Raw genomic sequence first — 6,000 nt, 5'->3', positions numbered from 1 at the left:
AGCTGGGAGTCACATTACTTCTGCACGAACACGTTCACATAGTCTCAAAATTGGATGGGAGTTCCCATGCCAAGCTTTGGCACAGAATTAACAGAGGAAGCCGATACAAAGAGATAAAAGAAAAGATAACAAATGGATAACCACAAAAGCATATGTTAAGTATGAAATGTACAAAAAATGCCCAGTTCACCTATAGATATGATAACAATTTAAAGTAAACAGATATGTTGTTGATTTATTTAGATCATTTAAAAAAGTAGTAGTGAAATCATGTAGATTTGAATCGTTAAATCTCTTTTGCGCCAATGCTTAAATACTGGGAAAATAATAATAATGAAATACTCTATTCAGCTATAACATAGGTGAGGATAAGTATGCATTTAGTATAGTGAATATAAACATAACAAGAGCTGAGGATAATTTTGCTGTACTTATCAATGAAAAACCAAACTTGTACCACTTGTGAAAGAAAATTTTTAAAAATATCCTTTGAAGCAGGAAACTCTCAGGGCCTAATTCAGGTCATAGGAGGTAATACAAGGCTCTTTAGCACAAGCAGAGTGTCAACCATTTTGACATGTGCCCCTATTTAAAGCCAGTCCTTCAACAAAGGCGGTCTGAGGTCAAAGGGACACGTATGTGAGTGTGATATCTCTGGCAGAAGTGTAATATGACACTTTTTTTCTGTGTGCTGGATATATCAGAGCATTTCTTTTACAATTAAGGGGCTTCAGAGAAGTCCCCAAATAAAGGAGCAATTATGTCAGATTTCCAATACATACTGTTTAAAGGGAAGATTTGAAGAAAGAGGATGTTAAGTGCAGACTGTCGCTCTAAAAGGTTTGTTTAGAATGAGTAAAAATATTATGCTGTTTGAGTTAAGCACAAAATAAGCCTGCCTGTCTCCTTCTCTGTCTGTCCATCTATTTATTGCCTAAGAGCAAACTCAGGTATGTGCAAACGTCTATATATGCACGACTTCTTGTATGAGTCAGTGTGAGTTTGTGCGCACATCTGTGTGTACAGCAAAGTCTGTTTTTTTACTTGACAAGGAAGTAACAAGCACATTGTGGCCCGTGAGCTCGGCGCACGCCTCCCACACACCTCCAGGCTCCAGAGGCCCTTGCAGTGTTTGGTCTGGGGCGACTCCTTGGCTGATTTACTTCCTGCCAGGGACCACAGCAGTGCGAGGAGGACAGTGTTACCGAAGAATACAGGAAGGGTGAAAAAAAAAAGATTTTTGTTTAATGTAAAAGGCCTAACAACTGTTGACTCTACTTTTAATTGTCTCTTCTTAACAGCTTCTGTTTTGTAATAAGAGGAAAACTACCAGACAACATCACACTGTTTTACCCATCAGAGCTAAAATAAAAATAAATAAATAAAAAAAAAAAAACTCCAACTTCACTTGTTACATGATTTTCAAACAGGATGTACAGCAGGCACAACCACTTCTTTTCCTGCAGGGTTAAGAATAATCTACTGCTCCCAGTTAATTACAGCCCTTATTTTAACTTGACTTTAAAGAGCTAATTACAGTGTATAACACAGGAAGGTGGCTCCAATGAAGCCTCTATAGTGGAGTAAAGTAAGCTGTTTTCCATGATTACAAAAAAGTTTTAGGAGATGTATTGCACATGGAGATGACTGGAAAAAACTAAATGTGAAGCAAGTGACTTCACAATGTAGCCCACCTAATCACCACACACAAATCTGAGGTTCACAGTTTTTAGAACAAAAATAACAAGTAAAAACAAACTTTCACCCCATAGATGATCACAAAAGTTTTTCCTGATTAATGCAAATGTAGAATTAAAATTATATGAAATGATGATTCAGAATCAAATCTCAGACCAGGTTTTACAGATTTGGCTGGATACACATAAATCTTTCAATAATCAACCATTGTTGTTTTTAGAGGATGTTGTTTCCAAAAACATGGGCAAATGGACTTTAAAACTATTTGAACCCTTTCTTTAAATGAGAATAGTACAAAAACAACCTATCAAATTGTAAGAATAAGACATTTTATTGATGTTAAAGACTCTGGTTGTTAAACTGGACTTGCTGTTCACACTGTCATACATTAACAAACGCATGGTGGAACAAAAATACAACAAAGGAGGCAACAAACTGTTAAGCAGGAAAAATCCAGTATCAAATAAGAAAACAAAGCAAATACTTACAGGCTGCTGCTAAACATATTTAACATGCCCATGTTCCAACATTTTTCCCAGAATGAGCACATATTTGACAAAAACAACAATAACTTAATATCTCAGTTTCAACTTTGTGCTAATTTCAGCTTAACGTAATGTTTACATAATTTATTTTTTTCTGGAAATAATGATATATATATATATATATATATATATATATATATATACACACATATATATGAAAATTAATCTTGGCAACACACTAAGGAAGTTGTTACTGTTCAGTCTTTCCAGATTTCTGCTCCAATGCCACCACAACTTTACATTAACTCTTAAGAAAAGGAACAAATTATGTACTAAACAATAAACATTGGTTTAGTTATTTATCCTGCTTGGTTTTCTTTGTGTAACCTCAAGGTCATTTTTGTAGGTTTACAATTGGATGGAACTGTGCATTTCCACCCACACTACGTTCTCTCCCTGGAGCACCATATTTTACCACTAACATATGCGAATACACAGCCAACCTGATCGCAGGGGATGGAAAATGGGCGCTGGATCTCGTCTTAATTCTCCTTAACCTGCTCATTAAGAAGCTTGTGTGAGCAGTGATCCAGAGCATTTCTGTTGTGATGAATTAATGTGGCTGTTGCCAACGTCAGATAAGGTAGTCTGGCTGATTTCATCAGGTATCCTAAATCCATGTGTGAATGGAACAAAAGGCGCTCTGACAAAGCACATACTCTACCCTGCATGACTCAGTCTATGTCACCAGGCTCAGCTATACACACACTTACAGACACATACAAATGGGAAAACAGGACTTGTTCTGCTCACTGAGTTTAGCTCATGTGTAGACATCCTTCCTTACACATGTGTTTTCTGTTCTCCGAGTGTACCTGGAGAGTAATGCTTTCTTGACCCTGCAGGTATTGATTTATACCTCCTCCATCAGAAGTGCCCCCCTTTGATGACAAGCCTACTGATCTCTTGTGGACAACATCTGAAATCTTCATGAGAAGAGCTAGGGGCCTTGGGTCACGCCATGGGCTGCATTTCAATATCTCCCATGGGTAAGGCTGAACCAGGAAATCAGGGAAAGAGAGAACTCCCTTAGTGATCAGATGTTACCTAAGATTAATAGATTGCTACATTTGGTGAAGCCTAAAACTTCTCTTCATCATGTTAACATCAGAAGCACCGGAAACCTGGGAAACTGTCGGCTTACTGCCAAAAACTCCTGTTTTGTGTTTGAAAGACAATACAGACATTCCACTGTTGGTAACTTGTAAAGTATCTTTTTATTCGACCATCTGGGATTTTTCTGAAGCAGAAAATGAAATGCGGTAGAAAAATAACCAAACTTTATTGCAGGGAATATTAGCTTTCTAAAAAGTCTAAAAATGGAGGAATGTTAACAGTGACTATCTATCTTTATTCAATCCATTTCATTGCAGAGCTGGTCCAGGACGAACAGCTGGAGAGAGACTCAAACCAGCATGATGTCCTCCAACGCCCCACAGCTGTCGTTTTCACAGCTTTCCCCTAAGCATCAGGAACAAATCCCAGTTTTTGTGTGGATGTGTGCGTATGGGTTTATGCATGACTGTAGAAGTCATCATACAAGTATGTCCTCTTTTTTTTTTTTTTTTTTTTTTTTAAATAAAAGAATTAGCAACGCTAATAATTACTAACATGACTTTGATTCAGTCTCAGTCATAGGATGAGTTTGCCAATAACTCCCCCGGTTTATGTCTGAAGTGATCCTCAGGTCCTAGAGTCTAAACACACCCTGTCATCATAAAGGAGGTGGATGGGCTTGCTCCACCCATTACTAACAGCAGGCTGTGGCTGCACTTGAACCAGTCAACATAGCAATGTTGAGGTATGATGCAATAGTGACTCTGTATTGCTGCTTTTGATTACATTGCATTTCAAAACAAAAATACCTGTGTGTGAGCAATTCCAGAAATCCCTCCATTTCCCCGAAGTCTTTTTTTTTCTTTTACTAATGAGTGATTAATAACTGAAACATCTGGAGGACTCTCAGCAGTACGACATGGCCAGTAAGCAGAAGTGCTTCACCTTGGTCATATTTACATTTTAGTGAGCAGTTGCCTGGGTATTTGCATTTTGTTTCCACAATCAGAGCCAAACTAGGTGAGTGATTGTTTGCAAAATAAATAAATGAATAATAATTTAAACATTTTTAATCAGGCATATATGTACCAATTTCCTGATCATGTTTGTCTTTTTTTTATTTTTGTTTCATGTTTTTATTTTAGTTGTTCTTCCAATATTGTAAAACATGTGTGAATGAATAAAATACATTTATAAATACCTACTGGTGCACACAAAGAGGTTTATAATTAGAACATAAACTTAGTGCAAAAGTAAGGAAATTTATTTCTGGTCACTTCTTGGTAATAACACCAATTTGTACATGAGAACCACCTCTATTTTATTTCCTACAATTTCCACCCTGAAGGGAAATGATATATATATGGTTCACATGTATAAATAACTGGGTATTTTGATTGATGACTCCCTTACATTCAAGCCACATGTGGAAAACCTGTGGAAGAAGCTATGGCTAAATCTGAGTTTTAACTTTAGAATGAAGTTGTATGATTCTTTTTTTTTATTATTTTATGCAACAAAAGCAGCTTGTTGCTGCAGCTTTACTGCCTGTGCTGGGTTATGGAGATTTGCTGTATATGAACAGATTTGCTCAATAACTTTGAATGGTTGACACCGTTTATCATGCCTCCCTGAGGTTTATTACAAACTGTAAAATGTCGACACACCACTGTGATTTATACTCTCATGTTGGATGGTCTGCTCTGACCACCCAAAGGATCTGTCACTGGTACACTTTCATTTATAAGGCACTGCTTGGGTTGCTGCCTACTTATATACCCTTATTGGTCAGAGAAGAGATGATTCTTACTCTGTCCAGTCACATGAGCAGTTGTTACTTTCTGTTACATATGTTTGGTATGAACTGGGGAAAAAGGCTTTTGTTCACTCTGCTTTGAATATGCTGCAGAATGACTAGACATTCATTGAGTTGATTGCATGGAGCGCTTTTAAATTCAAACAAAATTCTTGAGACTGCACTTCTTTCTAACCATTTGCTTGTAAATGTAGTTTTTCTTTTCTTTTTACTTTTTTGTGTGTCTTAACTGTGTAACTTGAGTAACTGTGTTTTTGTTTTTGGACTCCTTGTTTTTTTTAGACTACAAGAACATCCTTGTAAAAGAAGTTTTAATCTCTCTCTATCTAGGTTTTACTCTCTATAGCTCTCTCATATATATGTATATATATATATATAGATAGATAGATAGATAGATAGATAGATAGATAGATAGATAGATAGATAGATAGATAGATAGATAGATAGATAGATAGATAGATAGATAGATAGATAGATAGATAGATAGATAGATAGATAGATAGATAGATGGATGCATCATCATTAGAGAAATCTGACTTCTCTATGCAATTACAAAGCTTCTCCCATCAGGTTGTTCTCAGGTTGTTGTCAAGCATCTCTGTCAGAAATCCTCCATTCAGTAGGAAGCCAGGTATGACGTTGACCAACTAAATCATCACAGCATCCTTGTGGGTGTGCTTGTTTTACTACACAGTGTCCTCTTATGGTCAGTGACTGATGATATAAATTGGAATGCAAAGAATAAGACAATAAAAGTTTTTTCATGGACTTTGTAGCTTTGTTAGCTATTCATTACTAGCTCCTTTTCTTTTGTCTGAAAAACATCATCCATAATGAGAAGAAAATTGCTGACTAACTACTAACAATTAGATGAGAATACCCTTA

The sequence above is a fragment of the Melanotaenia boesemani genome, chromosome 3 (assembly GCF_017639745.1).
Source record: "Melanotaenia boesemani isolate fMelBoe1 chromosome 3, fMelBoe1.pri, whole genome shotgun sequence".
NCBI lineage: Eukaryota > Metazoa > Chordata > Actinopteri > Atheriniformes > Melanotaeniidae > Melanotaenia > Melanotaenia boesemani.
Note: the sequence above shows the minus strand (reverse complement) of the source record.